Source organism: Eschrichtius robustus, chromosome 8 (genome assembly GCF_028021215.1).
Source record: "Eschrichtius robustus isolate mEscRob2 chromosome 8, mEscRob2.pri, whole genome shotgun sequence".
Taxonomy (NCBI): domain Eukaryota; kingdom Metazoa; phylum Chordata; class Mammalia; order Artiodactyla; family Eschrichtiidae; genus Eschrichtius; species Eschrichtius robustus.
The window spans coordinates 26,567,180-26,586,895 of record NC_090831.1 but is presented as its reverse complement, the minus strand read 5'-3'; the positions used below and the strand labels follow the sequence as shown (position 1 = coordinate 26,586,895).

At 35.5% G+C, this 19,716-nt stretch overlaps 1 long non-coding RNA gene across 1 annotated transcript in view; it reads left to right on the top strand.

Moving 5' to 3' along the window:
- LOC137768504 (uncharacterized) overlaps window positions 1–18,684 on the top strand; it is a 52,315-nt gene extending 33,631 nt beyond the window's left edge. The window contains exons 2-3 of the long non-coding RNA XR_011074755.1: window positions 11,727–11,825; window positions 17,922–18,684. This is a non-coding gene — a long non-coding RNA (uncharacterized lncRNA). The remainder of the gene's footprint in view (window positions 1–11,726; window positions 11,826–17,921) is intronic.
- Window positions 18,685–19,716: the final 1,032 nt, after the last annotated feature.

The window sequence follows — 19,716 nt, the reverse complement described above, 5'->3', positions numbered from 1 at the left end:
CCATTGTGGTTGGAAAAAATGCTTGATATAATTTTTATCCTCTTAAATTGTTGAGGTTTGTTTTGTGGTTTAGTATGTAATCTACCCTGGAGAATGTTCCACATGCACTTGAAAAGAATGTGCATTCTGATGTTTTTGGATATAATGTCCTGTAGCTCTCTAAGTTCAACTGGTCTAATGTGTCATTTAAGACCACTGTTTTCTTATTGATTTTTCTCTCTGGATGATCTGTCAGTTGTTGTAAGTGGATTGTTAAAGTCCCTACTATTATTGTATTATTGTGAATTTTTCCCTTTATATCTGTTAATATTTGTCTTATATATTTAGGTGTTCCTATATTAGGTGCATATATGTTAATGAGTATTATATTCTCTTCTTGCATTGATCCCTTTATCACTATATAATGCCCTTTTTTGTCCTTTCTTATTGCCTTTGTTTTAAACTCTGTTTTGTCTGATATGAGTATTGCTGTCCCTACTTTTTGTCATTTCCATTTGCATGAAATATCTTTTTCCATCCCCTCACTAAGTCTGTGTGTGCCTTTAGCTCTGAAGTGAGTCTTTGGTAAGCAGCCTATAGATAGATCTTGTGTTTTTATCCAGTCAAACACCCTATGTCTTTTGATTGGAACATTCAGCCCATTGACATTTAAAGTGATTATTGATACATATGTATTTATTGCCATTTTGTTACTTGTTTTCTGGGTTGTTTTGTAGTTCTCTCTTTTCTTCTTTTGGTTTTTTCCCTTGTGGTTTGATGATTTTCTTTAGTGGTATGCTTGTGTTCCTTTCTTTCTAGCTTTTGTGTATCTATTGTAGGTTTTTTATTTGTGGTTACCATGGGTTCACATATGTTGGCCTATAAGTATATCTACACGTTTTAAACTGGTAGTCATTTAAGTACTAACACATTCTTAAATATCTACATATTTTACTCCCCTCCCCCACATTCTGTGTTTTTGATGTCATGTTTCATATCTTTATATCTACTCCTTAACTGTTTATTATAATTACAGTTGATTTTACAATTTTTGTCTTTTAATCTTTGTATTAGCTTATTTAAGTGGTTGATCCTTAGCCCTTACTATATATTTGCCTTTCCTTGTGAGATTTTTCTTTTCCTATAGATTCTTACTTCTTTTCTACTTAGAGAAGACTCTTTAACGTTTCTTTTAGAGATGGTTTAGTAATGATGAACTCTTTTAGTTTTTGCTTATCTAAGTTATTCTTTACCTATTCTGAATTCCAAGTAATAATCTTGCTGTGTAGAGTATCCTAGGTTGAAGATTTTTCCCTTTAAGCACCTTGAATATATCATGCCACTCCCTTCTGGCCTGCAAATTTTCTGCAAAAAAATTAGCTGATATGTATCACCTTGTATATGACCCTTTGTTTTTCTCTTGCTACCTTTAGAATTCTCTCTTTATCTTTAACTCTTGCCATTTTAATTATGATATGTCTTGGTGTGGGTCTGTTTGAGTTCATCTTGTTTGGGACCTTCTGTGTTTCTTACACCTGGGTATCTATTTCCTTCTTCAGGTTTGAGGATTTTTCAGCCATAATGTCATCAAATTCATTTTCACTGTTTTCTCTCTCTCTTCTCTTTCTGGGGCCCCTATAATGTGAATGTTGGTACACTTGATGTTGTTCTAGAGGTCCCTGAAACTGTTCTCATTTTTAAAAATTTGTTTTTCTTTTTGCTCTTCTGATTAGGCAATTTCCATTATTCTATCTTCCAGATCACTTATGTATTCTCTGTCACCTACTCTGTTATTAATTCCTTCTGGTGTGTTTTTCATTTCAGTTACTGTATTCTTCAGCTCTGACTAGTTCTTTTTTTAATATATTCTGGTTCCTTGTTAAAATTCTCACTGTGTTCATCTATTAATTTCCCTAATTCAATTAGCATTCTTTTTACTAATCCTTTGAACTCTTTATCTGGTTAATTATTTCTGTTTCACTAGTTCTTTTTTCAGTGGGTTATTCTTGTTCTTTCAGTTGAAACAAATTCCTCTGTCTTCTCATTTTGCTTAATTTTCTCTGGCTCTATGAAGTTGGGTGATACGGTTACCTATTGTGATCTTGAAGTGGTGTCCTTGTGTGGGAGTGACTGACTCTATACAATCTACATGTGCCCAATGGCTTTGGTGGGAGAGCTGAGGCTGATATGAACATGAGTTATGTCTTTCCTTAGGGTATGCTGGCAGCTAACACTTTGATAGGAGGAAGTGGGAATGGAGGGGATACGGCCAGAGCCATGTGTAAGCTGGGACTTCTCTGCTCAGTAGCCAGGACCACCATATTGGGTGAAGGGTCAGGTCTCAAGTTGCTGGAGCAGAAGCCCTGAGGGTGGGGTCTGAGCTGGCTCCATTCCCTTTAAGTGTGTGCTCTCCTCCATTCCCAGCATCGGCATCCTTACCCCAGAGGGGAGCCATGATGGAGCAAGAGGGGCTGGTGCAGTCACTCAGCATGGGTCTGGGGTGTGGGCTGTGGCAGAGCAGTCAGAGACCCAGACCATTTCTGATGCTCTGCTTCTGTAAATGCCAATAATGGCTGCTCCCACCCTGCTCAGCTGCTTCTGGGAGTGACCCACCTGGGCCATGAGTTCTGCCCTGGGCCATGGGAGCCCTCACCTCAGCGTGGAGCTGCATTGTGAAGCAAGTGGGGCTGAGGTGTGTGCTCAGCTCAGTCTGTGATACACACTGGGGTAGTCGTGGGAACTGACCATGGCCTTGTACTGTTTCAATCTGCCCTCTCTTCCCTGTTTTGGGAGTAGGCAAGCATGTTTGTGTACTCCTCACAAGCAGAGTCCAGGCTTCCCACAGCTGTCCTGTTAGTTCCACTGGCCCTTCAACCAGCCAAGAGGACTCATCTTCCTTGTGTCAGAGTGCAGGTCTGAGGCACCCAATATGTGGCTCAAACCATTCACTCCCCAGGGAAGATCTTCACCAATGTCATCACCCTCCCCTCTGAGTCCCCTCCCAGGGACACAGGACCCAACCTGGTCACTTCTCTTCTCTTCCTACGTGATTCTGTGTGGGTCTTTCTTACAGCCTTGTTAGTACAGGAGCCTTTCTACCAGTTTCCAGTGAGAATTGTTCCACATGAAGATGTATTTTTGATGTCTTTGTGGAGGGAGGTGAGTTTCATGTCTTCCTACTCTGCCATCTTGATCTCCTCCCTTAAATTAAAAAAAAAAATTTGGCCTTATTTTATTTTCATTTATTTTTATTCCTAAAGTTTTTTGGTCCATTTTTAATAATTCTGTGTCACTTTGATTACTTTCCTGTTTCCAGCAGATATCTTCAAGCCCATCTATTGCCTCTTTAAATATACTTGACATAATTGTTTAATTTGAATCTGATAATCCCAATATCTGAGCATTTGAAGAGCTGTTTGTGCTGCTGCTGCTGCTATTATTTTTTTTGCTATTTTTCACTCCTGAGATCTACTTATATTTTGTGCCTAATTATCTTTGGATTTTTTTTTTGATATTGTACTTAAAAATTTATTTAAAGAAATCATTTGAAGCCTAAAATATAGTAAATAAAATACTTCCCTCATTTGCTTCTGCCATGTATAGAAGGTCATGATCAGTTTAGGACTACTTTAAACTAAGATAAAGGTCACAAAACTTCTAGACATCCCAGGAGATTTTAGGAGACTAATTTTTTCTTATCTGTTCCATACCTGGTTAGGTCTAAACTTTAGAGTACCATATTTCTGGATGTTCTCTTCTTAGACCTGCACTATCCAATGTGGTTGTCACGAGGTTCTTGCGGTTTACTTAGAAATGGATTTAAGTGACCCACTTAATATTACAGTATTTACTTTATATTACTAAGCCATACAAAGCAGTTAATTATTTTTAAACTAAAAATGAAATTATTTCATCTAATTCAAGTAATATTTAATTCCATTAAAAAGGATAATTCTAATGTAATACTTCAGAAATTAAACAGTGAATAAAATATTATTCTAAATCCTACTGACAATTCATATCCTGATAAAAGTACTTTATGTTTTTTAATCCATTTATTAAATATACATAGCCATCTGTCTGCATTTTTATTTTTTTAGAAAAGAATAGGTGATGAACATATCAGAAAGGCTTTGGAGCTGGAAACATTGCCTTCTGTTCTGAGACAAGTACCTCCTAGGAGTATGCTATGATCCTAGTTTCAATTATAAGTTTAAAAATCAGAGAGAAAAGTAAGTACTAAATACTAAACTATATTGTTCTTTGAAACAGTTTATATCCTTGACACAATTTAACAACCAGTAGAACAGTAACAAGGTGTTATATCTAGTTTTCAACTTTAAGTGATGGTTTCTAAAATAGGCTCCTGGAGAGCAGAGAGATGGGAGAAAGAAAAGAATGTTGTCTTTAGAAGGACAAGAAGCTAACTAGAGAGGATATCTAATCCATGAGGACTCACCAAGAATCATTGTTAAATCTGTCTATTCACTGTTTGGGTCCTGATCCCACTGTATTTCCGTAACGAAGGCGAAGATTTCCAAGGCAAGATTAGACCAGGACCAAAAAAAGTGACTTGACTAAATTCATCCTCTTAAAGGTCTGGTCTGTAGCATGAATGCAGGAGAGTGTCCTAAAGTCTTATTATTCAAAGTGTGGTCCATGACCTATAGGACTTATTAGAAAAGCAGACTCTGGAGTTCCACTCCAGATCTGCCAATTCAGAATCTGAACTTCAACAAGATTTCTCAATTGAATAATAACCCAAATAAAGTTTTAGAAGTATTGGCTTAAGGAAATCTACAATTACCCTGTGAAGCTTTTAATATAGATATTATATTAATAAAGATTATTTTAGGGCTTCCCTGGTGGCACAGTGGTTGAGAGTCTGCCTGCCAATGCAGGGGACACGGGTTCGAGCCCTGGTCTGGGAAGATCCCACATGCCGTGGAGCAACTGGACGCGTGAGCCACAACTACTGAGCCTGCGCGTCTGGAGCCTGTGCTCCGCAACAAGAGAGGCCGCGATAGTGAGAGGCCCGCGCACCGCGATGAAGAGTGGCCCCCGCTTGCCGCAACTGGAGAAAGCCCTATGCACAGAAACAAAGACAAAACACAGCTAAAAATAAATAAGTAAATAAATAATAAAAAAATAAAGGAATTCCTTAAAGAAAAAAAAGATTATTTTAGTCTAAATAGTGTAAAACATTTCAGTTAGCTTAATCCTAGAGGTCATTTTATTGAATGTTACAAAAAGTAAAAATAGATAAGATGTATAAATGCTTCTGAAATGTATAGCAAACAAATTGTAATTGATGGGTCTTTTAACCTCATAAAATAAAAAGACATGGGAGATATGTATAAGGCAAGTACCTAGGCAAAAAAAAAAGATAGGAAAGATATAATTCATAACTATTAACACAGTCCTGACTTATACAGTATGTTGTACTTTTAAAAAGTTACATAAGAATCTCTTGATCTGCTGATTCTGCTTCCTGGGAATTTTTCATAAGAAAAATATCCAAAGTAAGAAATATGTTATATATACAAAAATAATACCACAGATTTTTTTCCAGTATCAAACAATTGGAGACAATCTGAGGAGTAACAAAGCATTAAAATTATAATATGTTAATAGTATAGGATACAAGCTTAGAACAGAAAATGTTCATGACCTGCTATTTAAAAAAAAGACTGCATATTTTGATATTATTATACTTATATAAATACATTCATATGAATGAGAACTAGAAGATCATTCAAAAAAATGTAAATTGATTTGTTAATGTCATGAGATGGTAGCATTTTTCAACTTGTAATAATAAAATTTGTAAGTTAGAGGGCTAACTTCTGGAATGGCAAATTAAGAACTCCCCAAAATCTACTCTTCCATGAAAACAATGAGAATACCAACAAAAATAGTCAAAAATAAACATTTTCAGAATTCTGCAAATTAACTAAATTAATGCAACAAGCCAAGGACCATTTATTCAAGAAAAAGGGTTGAAACTTAGTAGGAACAGTGAGTTTTATGGCACTCAATATGGCCCAGTCCTATCCTTTCTCTCTTCCTCTGTGGTAACCTTGAAAACCCAAAGCCTCACAGCTACAATGATTGTGAAAACCAGCAGCCTAGCAAGCCATAGAAGAAGCAGACTGGTTTAGAGTGTCTCAAACTCCCCATACCCTCAAAATTGTCACTATTGACCTATCTAGTGGCTTGCTAAACAGCTCCATTTTCAGGGCTTGCTTTCATTTGCTCCAACTCTGAGATCCCTCTGCTGAATAGCACTAACCCTAGGACATTAGCAGAAAACAACCAGTGACAATTGTTAAACATTGGAACTGCCCGAGGTAGCATTGCCGGTTGGGGCTAATGAGACACTGACCAAAAAACTTGAAAGTAAAAACTGAGAACTTGGAAGTCCATAAGGGGCTGTGAAAAACTCTGATTTGTTCCTGGAAATTCTGAAGTCCACATGCAGAGTTAGGGCTGTGTGTATGACCACAAAAGACCCAAGTCTGTAATCTCTCACCTATGGCTGAACTTTAGGCTCTGCCTGACTGGAAGTGAAGACTAAGGAGGAGTTGTAAATTGTCTGCTGGAGCATCAGACGCATACCCACACACACAAACACACACACACACACACAACCCCTAGACAAATATTGGGGGACTTATTCATTCAAAGTCTTTAAGGGACCATCTGTTCAGTCATTACTTGAACATGAAGCTAACCACAGAGATTTCAGTGGCCACACATGACAAAGAATATAGACTTTAAATAATTAGTACTGGAAATTTACTAAGTAAATAGTAACAACAATAACAACAAGAAGAAACAGTAAAATAACAAACCTGAATAGGGACAGGAGGATCGAATTTCCAGACTTGGTGCATTATATTATTTCAATATCCATTTTTAACAAAAAAAATGAGACATGTAAAGAATCAGAAAAGTGTGGTCCAGACATAAGAAAAAAAAAAATCAGTGGAAAGAAACTGTACCTGAGGAAGCTCAGATGTTGGACTTCCTAGACAAAGACTTTAAATCAACTGTTGTCCTGTGTTCTGTGACCATATTTATAAGTCATAGAAAATGCATTTTAGTATACTTTTTATCTGCAAAATTAAAACATCCACTAGCAAAGCACTGGCATTTCAGGGATTTTTTTTTTTTTTTCTGAAGACATAATTGTCTTTATTCAAAGATTCATGAATGAGGCAGCATCTCACTTAACAACTAGAAGGACACTCCCATTTCAGGGAATTTTTAATTTAAAAATATTTAACATGCTAGGCATGGTAAAAGGAAAAGAATATTAGAAAATAATATTCTTGCGTCAGATAATTATATGATAGCAAATATTTTAAAAATTACTGCTTTATCTATAGAGTCTTAAGTTCATCAACCTAAGATCATAAAAACCTAAAATAATATTGGAGTTATTCGACAACAACTAGTCATGAACATCAAAACATAGAATGGGTTGCAATGTAAAGTAGGTAATTTTGTTATTGGTGGTCAACTGGAATATAGATGTCCAGTTATCAATGTTGCTTTAGAAAGGATTCTGGTTGTGAGCAAGAATCCTAATTTCCTTTCCAAGGTGATGAGTTGAGGATTCCATTATATCTATATAGAAGGGTTATTTTCCCTAATTTATGAAATCTCTTTCATTTTTATACAAATATTATACATTTTGCCCATATATTAGTACATGGTGGTATAATTTCCAAGCCTACTTAAAGAGGTTTAAAAAAAATAGAAATACAACAGTTAGACATACATTAGTAATGGAAAAATTAAATAGGAAATGGAAAAGTCAATTTGTATAATTTTTATTCAAATTAAATATGGGTGGACCTACTGGAGGGGCTAAAATTTTTTAAAGTGACAATGACAAATGTTGATGAGGGTGTGGAACAACACAAACTCAGACAATGTTGGTGGGAGTGTTAAAATGGCATAACTACTTTAAAAATGCTCTGGCTAATTCTTATATAGTAAGTAACCTAGACTTAACTTATGACCCAGAAACAAAAACATATTCACAAAAAGTCTTATACAAGATGGTTCAGGGAATTCCCTGGTGGTCCAGTGGTTAAGACTTTGTGCTTTCACTGCAGTGGTCTGTCTGAGTTCAATCCCTGGTCAGGGAGCTAAGATCCCTCAAGCTGCACGGCACGGCAAAAAAATAAAAGAATGTTCATAGCATCTTTATTCATAATAACAAAAAAAGGACATGTTTCAGGTGTTCAGCATTAGGAGAATGATGGACTGTGCCAAAACCATCCAATGGAATTGACTCAGCAATGAATGGCTAATACATAATATGAATGAATCTCAAAAGCATCATGCTTGGTATTTTTTTTTTTTTACACAGTAGGTTCTTATTAGTTATCTATTTTATACATATTAGTGTATATATGTCAATCCCAATCTCCCAATTCATCCCACCACCACCACTCCTGCCACATTCTCCTCTTGGTGTCCATACGTTTGTTCTCTACATCTGTGTCTCTATTTCTGCCCTGCAAACCGGTTCATCTGTAACATTTTTCTAGGTTCCACATATATGCGTTAATATACGATATTTGTTTTTCTCTTTCTGACTTACTTCACTCTGTATGGCAGTCTCTAGATCCATCCACGTTTCTACAAATGACCCAATTTCATTCCTTTTTATGGCTAATATTCCATTGTATATATGTACCACATCTTCTTTATCCATTCATGTGTCGATGGGCATTTAGGTTGCTTCCATGACCTGGCTATTGTAAACAGTGCTGCAGTGAACATTGGGGTGCATGTGTCTTTTTGAATTATGGTTTTCTCTGGGTATGTGCCCAGTAGTGGGATTGCTGGGTCATGTGGTAATTCTGTTTTTCGTTTTTTAAGGAACGTCTATACTGTTCTCCATAGTGACTGTATCAATTTACATTCCCAGCAACAGTGCAAGAGGGTTCCCTTTAGTATTTTTTTTTAAAGCCTTGTACCATGGGCATATAAGTAATTCTATTTATATGAAGAACACATGAATAATTCCATTTTTGTGTAATTCTAGAGCAGGCAAAACTAAGCTATGGGGGAAAAATCAGAATCTCTTTTAACTCTGGAAGTGGGGGTGGGCAGTGATTGGAAAGGAACGTCATGGAACTTTCAGAGACCTTTAGTGATGTTTCACTTAAGATTGTATATTTCATCTGGGATTTCCCTGGTGGCCCAGTGGTTAAGACTCTACAATTCTGCAGCATGGGTTTGATCCCTGGTCAGGGAACTAAGATCCCACATGCAGTGAGGCATGGCCTAAGTAAGTAAATAAATAAGTAAATATATAAGCTTGTGTATTTTATCATATGTAAATTTTACCAGAAAAAGAAACTGTAAACAAACATTCTAGCTAATTATATGCATAGGCATATGCTAAAGAGTAAGTGTAATAAAATATTAATTATAGAATCTAGTTGATAAGTATTTGGGTGCTCAATGCACAATTCTTTCAATTTTTCTTTTGAAGATTTTCATGTTAGAAAAATACAGATGGATCAAGAAGTTCAATCTAATAATTGAGAGAAGTTAAAATGAGGACAAAGAATGCAAATGTACAAATATGGAAAGCTTAAGTTGTAAAATTAAACTCAGGATATCAATGTTATGTGACTTTCCTTCTTCCAGCTCTTTTCTTTCCCAGAAATGTAATAAAAATGAATGTGAAAATGTAACTAAAACCAAGTGACTCTTCAGTGGCAACATGATTGATTTTTAAAGTATTAAGTTGATATGATAGTTTTATATGACATTTGTCATGACAATAATGAAAAAACAGAGGAAGTAGAGTGAAAGCAAGATCCCAAGACGTGTAATAAAGTTGGTCAAAGGGTAGACATTTTTTCCCACTGAATATATTTGACATACAACATTATGTAAATTTAAGGGATATAGCATGTGTATTTGATACATTTATATATTGTATATGGTTGCCATTTTAAGGATTTTTAGCACTTCTATCATGGTGTAAGTTAGCATTTCTTCTTTGTGGTGGGAATAATTAAGTTCTAGGCTCTTAGCAAGTTTGATGATTATAAAACAATACCCTGTAGCTTTTTAAAATAATGCTTGCCCACTCTACCAAGTGGCAGCTTAGCTTTCCTCCCCTTTCCCTTTCTCTCTGCCCAGGTCATGCCTGGCTCTGCCCTGAGAACTCAGCCCCCGGGTCTCTCCACTAAATGTTAGAAACTCCCCACCCTCACTCTTCCTCAGCTGGAGTTCCTTCTTGAAGGCAGCCTGCTGTCATCCTTCAGGCAGATTTCATGAGCAGCTTTTCTTTCATTAAACCCCTTATCTCACTTGTCAAATAAAAAACAAATCTGGACTGAGTAAGGAGAGACTTTATTTGAAAGGATTATTGCAAGGGGTGGAGAGGGAATGTGGAGGAGGGACTATTACAGTAAAGAAGGCTCTGACCATAAATTCTGGAAGCTTCTCTAGGGTTAGGCAAAAAGGGTCTTTGTTTTACAATGAGGAAGAAATAAGGCTGGAAAAAAGCAATGTGGGGAAGCAGAGTGAAAAGTTGGCTTGGTTGGATAATACATCAAAGAATATTTACCTTGAGGCCCATGTATACTCAAGACAGGCTGTATGCTGGATGAGGCTGAGGATGGGTCAAAGTTCATGTGCCTGGAAGAAGAAGAGAAGCTTAACGTTTAATAGTCATTGCGCCATGCTCACTAATCATTTCTGAGGCAAAGAATGGGAATTTGGAGCGTCTGTGTTTGGCCTTGATGTAGGTAAACACAAGGGTGAATCCATGAATCTTATCTAAATCATATGAGGAAGTATGGTTCTCTGCAGTAAGCCATTTCCTAGACACAGGGTAGGGGTTTCTTTAACCAATGCTGTTTTCCGGTATCACAAGGATCCAGTAAAATTCAACATTGTCACACTTTGTAATTATACATTCATTAGTATGACTATCTGACTTTTGTATGTCTCACCCATGAAATTATGTTACAGGAAAACATGGGCCGAGTCTATTTTTGCTGCACACCATTACAACCTCAGAGCTGGGCGTTCTGAATACTAACTAGTAGTCATAGTATAAAAAGGAAAGAATGAACAAATGGTTTCAGAATAGTCAGTAGAAACTTTACTTCTTTTTTTCACATTAAATGAAGGATTTATAGAGCTGTCTTCCTATTCTGACATATTTTAGTTTTGTGAAAACAGGTTGTATACACAAACATATAGTATAGGGATGGAATTGATTCAACAAAACTTTTAATTGTTGAGGGCAAAATGGCATTTCATTGGGTATTTTATCTTGTGCATTTGAAGTTTTGTTGAAGTATAATTCATATAGTAAATAATTGCAAAAATAGAGATTTTAATTTGTGAAAAGTGTAACATTTTAGTTTAATTGCCTTTCTTCTCCATCTTCCTGAGAAACAGAATAAGCACTATCATCAATTTTGTGAGTACACCTGCACAATGTCTGATGACACTCATGATGCTTTTTCTTCCCTTAGAATCTCACGTCACTTCCATTCATTCTCCTTTTAAGAGATTAGCCAATCCAAAAGCACACTCTGCTTCTGATATCCTGCCTGAGGAACTCCATAGCTCAATGCAATAAGCAGTACAAACTTGCTCTCCTTCTCCTAATGAGCTGCCATTTGGAATTGTCAGTATAAGATGTTCTTCCTTGAGGCAGTAAGTCATTAAAACTTTATTTGTTTTTATAATTACAGGTTACTTTATTCAAGTGGGCTTTTCCACACTTTATTATGATGAAAATGGAAGAAACATGGCCTCCTTTAAGAAAAGGAAGCATTTGAAGAAACTATCATGTAAGTAAGCACTCCTTCCAAAACATACCTCTCTTGAGGGTAAGGCCAGGTGGGAATTCTCTTTTAGTAAAATAGGGTCAGAGTTATACGCAAAATGGGAATCTCATATCTAACGTAGACCAACTGAGGGCTTCAACAGGAAAATAATTCTCAAAGTCCAAGATATGTTTACTATTATAGGTACTTGACCAAAAAAATAATGGCAACTTGGGAGTCTAAGGAACCAAGGGTCATTTCGCCCCCTTCCATGGTACCTTGAACTTAAGCAGAAGAAGCAGAAGAAACTTAAACACCACAACTTAGAAGGAGAACTTTAAAACGCAGAAGGGAACCTGAAACTCAGTAATTTTAGTAGGGGAGTGAAGTAGTACTTCTGGAAATAGTTGATTTAAAAGAGAAAGGGCTGTGAGAAGTGGGTGGTCTGTGAGCCCCTCAAGAGCTTAAAGCAGTGCTTCTCAGTGTAATGTGCACATAAATCACCTAGAGATCTTGTTAAAATGCAGATTTTTATCCATTAGGTCTTGAGTAGTGCCTGAGATTTTGCATTTCTAACAGGCTTTCAAATGATGCTCATACTATTGGTCCTTGGTCCACACTTTGAGTAGCCAAGTCCCTGTGGAATGTCACAAGGCACACCCCAAAGACAGAGATGTTCAGCAGTAACAAGGAAATGGTACCAGGAAGTGTAGCCCCTGATCATCAACTGAATGGCTAAGCTCCATCTAGATTTATAAAAGGAAGCCTTTGTAAGGATCTTTGCAAGTTTTCTTCAGTGAGACGGAGATTTCCATAGTACCAGCATGTGTCAAGCAGGCATGTTTAAGGATTTCTTCCATGTGAATATTAAAATTTAAATTTCTTTTTTATTCTTTAACCCTTAAGGTGGTTTTTATATTGTCAATGAAAAAAAATTAATCAATAGTTGATTGAAGAAAGAAATGGAAAATTTTATTCAAGCCAGTTTGAGGATTTTAACCTGAGAGACAGTCTTCAGAAAACTCTGAGGTTGTCTTTCATTATGTTTATGGTTTCCTTTGCTGTGCAAAAGGTTTTAAGTTTAATTAGGTCTGATTTATTTTTGCTTTTGTTTCCATTACTCTAGGAGATGGATCCAAAAAAAATATTGTTGTGATTTATGGCAAAGAGTGTCTGTCTATGTTTTCCTCTAGGAGTTTTATAGTATCCAGTCTTACATTTAGGTTTTTAATCCATGTTGAGTTTATTTTCGTATATGGCATTAAAGAATGTTCTAATTTCATTTTTTTACATGTAGCTGTCCAGTTTTCCCAGCACTACTTATTGAAGAGACTGTCTTTTCTCCATTGTATATTCTTGCCTCCTTTGTCGTAGATTAATTGACCATAAGTATGTGGGTTTATTTCTGAACTTTCTTTCTATCCTGTTCCATTGATCTATGTGCCTGTTTTTTGTGCCAGTACCATACTGTATTGATTACTGTAGCTTTGTAGTATAGTCTGAAGTCAAGGAGCCTGATTCCTCCAGCTCCATTCTTCTTTCTCAAGATTGTTTTGGCTATTTGGGGTCTTCTATGTTTCCATACAAATTTTAAAATCATTTGTTCTAGTTCTGTGAAAAATGCTATTGGTAATTTGATAGGGATTGCATTGAATCTGAAGACTGCCTTGGATAATATTTTCATTTTAACAATGTTGATTCTTCTATCTAAGAACATGGTATATCTTTCCATCTGTTTGCGTGGACTTCAGTTTCTTTCATCAGCACCTTACAGTTTTTGGAGTACAGGTCTTTTGCCTTGTTAAGTAGGTTTATTCATAGCTATTTTATTCTTTTTGATGCAGTGGTAAATGGGATTGTTTTCTTAATTTTTCTTTCTGATATATTGTTGTTAGTGTACAGAAATAAACTTAAAAGCTTTGCATAGCAAAGGAAACCATAAACAAAATGAAAAGACAACCTACAGAATGGGAGAAAATACTTGTAAATGATACAACCAACAAGGGCTTAATTTCCAAAATATATGAACAGCTTATACAGTTCAATATCAAAAAACTAAACAAACCAATCAAAAAGTGGGCAGAAGACCTAAATAAACATTTCTCCGAAGAAGACATACGAATGGCCAACAGGCACATGCAAAGATCCTCAGCATCATTAATTACTAGAGAAATGCAAATGAAAACTGCAATGAGATACCATCTCAAACCGGTCAGAATAGCCGTCATCAAAAAGTCTACAAATAATAAATGGTGGAGAATGTGTGGAGTAAAGGGAACCCTCCTACACTGTTGGTGGGAATGTAAATTGTTGCAGCCATATGGAGAACAGTATGGAGGTTCCTTAAAAAACTAAAAATAGTGTTACCATATGACCCAGCAATCCCACTCCTGGGCATATATCTGGAGAAAATGATAATTCAAAAAGATACATGCCCCCTAATGTACATAGAAGCACTATTTACAATAGCCAAGACTTGGAAGCAATGCAAATGTCCATCAGCAGAGGAATGAATAAAGAAGATATGGTACTTATATGCAATGGAATATTACTTAGCCATAAAAAATAATGAAAAAATGCCATTTGCAGCAACATGGATGGACCTAGAGATTATGATACAAACTGAGGTAAGTTAGACAGAGAAAGACAAATATCATGATATCACTTATATGTGGAATCTAAAAAGAAATACAAATGAACTTATTTACAAAACAAATAGACTCACAGACATAGAAAAACTTACGGTTACCAAAGGGAAAAGGGTGGGAGGGATAAATTCAGAATTTGGGATTAACAGATAGACACTAATATATATAAAATAAATAAACAAGGACCTACTGTATAGCACAAGGAAATTTATTCAATATCTTGTAATAATCTATAATGGAAAAGAATCTGAAAAAGAATATTTTTATATTTATATATATATATAAAAATATAACTGAATCACTTTGCTGTACACCTGAATCATTGTAAGTCAACTATACTTCAGTAAAAAAAAAGAAAACTTAAAAAAAAGAAAGCTCTGAGGTCAAACACAGTTATTATACACAGTTTTTGAGACAAAGGGTTATATGTCAAATGACATATTGACAGTTTACACAATCCAGATCTGCAGATGCAAAGGCAGTAGTGGGTCATCTTGACCCTTTACAAGATGAAGAAGGAATGTTATTTCCTAAGGAGGTCTGGTTAAGGAAGATGCACAATACACACCAAAGAGGAGAGGAGAGGAAAAAAAAAAAAGTGGAGGGAGAAGGCCCAAAGGGGCAGAGAAAATTTTGTTTAAATTTTTCTTGTCTTGCCATAAAATATGAATTTTATTTCATTGATATAAAAATATCGTCCTGGTTACAAATTTAAATTTAGTGATAAAAAAAAAGTTTCTGTTTATTGAGTCAGGACTTTGTCAATCTTTGAATTTAGCCTTGTCAATCTTTTCCAGTTCATGCTCGTTAATCCCCATAGAATCTTGAGGCTAAGGTTGTGACTAAGTACTTAACACTGAATGATGAAGAAGTGAAAGACATCTTTTTCCCCTGAAGCAAAATGTAAATTCATTCCTAAAGGAAATCATGGCTTTCAATCTCTAAGTACGTTAATTCGTAAATCATCTCTAGCATGTCAATATTTGAACCACTTTAGGAAGTATTTCTCACAATAACCAATCTATTTATCAGAAACATATTTAATTTTTTTTCCTGGAATTTTTAATGCTTTTACTTTAATTTTTTTGTTTTATAATACAGTTTTATGTATTTTGTAAAAAGCTGTTTACAAGTAGTGCATCCCTTTAACTGTATAGTAATTTTCAGTGGAGGTTGTTTAGAGCATGCAGTTGAAATCAAGACTCGAGCATAATCAACAAAAATACATGTACCAGTTCAGCTCTCCCTAAACTCAAAGCTAAAGCATGCATGTATCCTGAACAAAATAAGAATGATCTCTTTAATTAAAACTCCATCTCTCATGGCTGGAGCAGATGGATCACTTTATATTAAGTTGAGTCACAGTTGATAACCATTTCTCCAAGATTTACATTTCATACCAGTATTCCTGTAGAACTCTTACGCTGTTCAGTATATAGTTACTTGATAGGAAAATTTACTAGAGACCATGTAGAAAATGAATTCATTATTTTAAATATTTTTTTTAAAATATTATTTGCTTCCCAGTTAATGGTTCTGGAGGAGAACATATAGTGAGACAATTGTTATTAAATACTTGACTTTATGATTTTCAATCATTCTCTCTATGGAGTTGGGTATCTTGGATTTTTTCACTTAAAGTTAAAATGTGAGTATTTTTCTATTATTAACTACACTTCGAAAACATCTGATAATGTTTGTATAGTTTGTCATTATATGGATGCTTTTACATTCAGATTGGACATTTTTTCCTTATTTTTTCCCTAATTTTTCACTAATTTTAGCAATAAATTTTGTCTGCTTGACCCTATGGTTTCTTCAAAGAGACATTTATGTATTGCTTTATTTTTCTACTATATTGCTTAGTTAGTTATCTTAAAAACATTTTTTCACTTAAGGATCTTATAAAGCACTGAAATTTCCTATTTTTAACTTTTTTTTAGAGTTATTAACTGTGTCTTTTAGCAATCTAGAGGCTTCTTATTCTATCCATGTACATATTTTAGAAGGGAGAAAAGCTAACTTTATTACTGTGCCCTTTTTCTGTTTTAAGGACAGACTACATCTGATGTATTTCAAAAGATATATGGAACTTTCCAATTGTATTCTAATTACCCTTTTTAATGATGTTTAATGTTGTCATATACAGTGAGTCATAAAACGCTATATATACACCGAAGATGCAGATGTTAATGACTGCTTCAAAAGACTATAGTTCAGGGAATGTGCAGCATCGCAGACAGGAATATTTTTTTCCTATCTCTGGAGGGATTTTCAATGTGGCAGTACTTAGAGGAACTGCATCTATGATTCTGCTGAGTTTACCTCAAAGACATTTTCTGTTTTATCCTTTATTTGCTAAGCAGCCTTCAAGCAACAAACTTACATGAGAAAACCATAGTGTACTGACTTTTAATTAAAACTTCACACCAAAAATGCATTGGGATTGAATTTCAATATTTAATCGAAACACAGCTTTTAAATGAAAATAACAAAGGAGGGATTTGAGACTAAGTTATTGCATGACTAAGAGACACTTTGATTTAACCATGACAGGTACACTGATGGGTCACTGTCTAGGGTACTCTCCTGACCTGTGGATCACTAAATTTGTCTTGCTAATGAATAGCCCCTCCTATGTATCTTGCAGGCACTAAAGCTCAAGTCAGCCAACATTAAAATCATCATTCCGTCATTCTCCTGTACTTTTTATTGTGGTGAATGACACTGACATCCCTCTAGTTACCAAAGCTTGAAGCCCTAATTTCTCCTACTCCCTCCCTCTCCTTAATAATCAGTGTCCTTTATGAAGACACCTTGGCACACAGCTCTGCTTACACAGGGACAATGCTAATTGACTGGCTTCATCACAGTTTCTTTTTCTACAATTTGAGCAAGGAATTTAGAAGAACACAAGAGCAGTGGAGTCTAATCAAGTCTAGAACACTCTTGTAGAAATCAATGAACTCTTGCTCTAGAGAGAACAGCAAGGTCATGTGAAAGCCAGAGTGGCATTGAATTCAGAATGGTGTTGCATCCAATGAGTTGTGTCTGCAGCAATTCTTCTGTCTTCCCTGAAAGTTGAGTGTGTAGCTTTTTCTAGGTCCCAGTGAGATTTAGCCACAAAATACAATTCCTGTTTTTAATATTCTCAAATTACTTGAGGAAGCCTGAGCAAGCCTTTTCTGCTAACAACCAATGCATAGATGATCCTAAACCATAAATGTTAAAGGGATATTGTTCAGGCACTGTATCAAATGTGCATTAATGGTGAAAAGCATAGTTGGATTGAGTCCTGGCTCTGCCACTTACCAGCTGTGTGACCTTAGACAGATCATTTAACCTCTCTGTACTTCAGTTTCTTTATGTGTAAAATGATGATAATAGGACTTACCTCATGAGAATTTTCTGATTATATGACTGGAATTTCTTCTCTCTAATGGGCATTTTGTGTTTTTCTTTTGATTTATAGGAATTTTAAAATGTATTATGGGATAAATTTGATAATAAAAAAAAAGTATTATGGGGCTTCCCTGGTGGCGCAGTGGTTAAGAATCCTCCTGCCAGTGCAGGGGGACACGGGTTTGAGCCCTGGTCAGGGAAAATCCCACATGCCGCGAAGCAACTAAGCCTTTGCACCACAACTACTGACCCCGCGTGCCACACTACTGAAGCTCGCTCGCCTAGCGCGTGTGCTCTGCAACAAGAGGAGCCACCGCAGTGAGAAGCCTGCGCACCGCAATGAAGAGTAGCCCCCACTCGCCGCAACTAGAGAAAGCCTGTGCACAGCAACGAAGACCCAACACAGCCAAAAATAAATAAATAAATAAAATAAATTTATTTTAAAAATAAATAAATGAAATGTATTATGAATAGTAATTTTTGTATGCATCGTGTATATTTTGAGAGATATGTGTGTTCTAATGTCCTTTTACTTCTGGCCTTGTCTATAGATAAGAATTGTTCTGATCACTTGACACACTGTTATAATGTTGATCCAGGAAATTGTTATGTACCACTGCAATCACCTTAAAGACTGTTTCCATGCACTTCCTAAATTCCATGATTTATTTTTCTAAATGTAGATCTCAAAGGAAATATGTACTTGCAGGAAGACCACACCCAAAACAATCCACGATATGAAAAAGGAGATATTTTGTATCATTTTCCCAAAGATTATATTTTTTTCTTCTATGCTAAAGCAATAATAAAGTAACATCAGTTTGGTGCAATAAGGGCTAAAGTTTATTTTCCACTTTCACTTAAAAGGGGAACTGTCATTCTTCTTTGATCAGGTCATTGATGAGCTTGAAACTCATTGCTAAAAATAAATTTCAGTGTTTAATTCACTTGTGTGCTGAGGTCAGCATGTAATGGCTTTCACAAGCATTGACGTTTTAGGAATTTATAAGCCAGTTGACATGATGTTGGTGACTTGAAATTGTAAATGATAGGAGTTCTTACATCAAGAATATCAGCAAATGATACAAATTAGGGTTGGGTTTTTTGGTTTTGCTTTCTTTTTTCAGAGAGTTGGCTTTTAAGCGTTTGCCAGCACACCACTGATACCATTTTTCCAACATCCTGTGTTTTTCCCATTTTGAAACCGAATGACTCTTTCAAATCCACTCAAACATTTGGTTGTAATACTCATTCCACAGCAAATGTAAGTAGATTTATGATAGAAGCCTGGTATCTTCTGTCCTTGGTAGAAAGCAAGAACATAAATCCATTCTGCTCAGAATATGGTCAGAGTAAAGACTTGCTCTGTCTTTCTTATCCCATCTGTCATCATAGGTAAAATTTCAGCTAAACCTTTTGAGAAATCTGAATAGAATATTTACAGTCTTATAATTCAGGTTGTACTCAGCAATTTCAGTTACAGAAAAAGTAGATTTTCATCCAAGAAAAAACCAAGAATGTTCTCTAAATGAATATGTATAGAAATCAGAGAAAACTTTTTTACTTATCTTGGCAAGTATGCAATTCAGAAAACATTAGCTTCTAATTTCATTCAAACTGCCTTTGAGAGAATTATTAGGTCATCTTATTCTGGTGGTAATATTTGGGGTTCATAGAAAAACCTAGACTTGTTTCCCTTTATTTTTTGTTTGATAAGGAAAATTCTCATTAATAAAAACTAAACATAATGGATAAATGTAATTCATACAACTTACCAGGATTCCCTACTTACCTGTGGAATCCTCAAAATTACCCTTCCCAAATGTAGAGCAACAGGTAGATTTGTTATTCCCTTTTAGAATTTC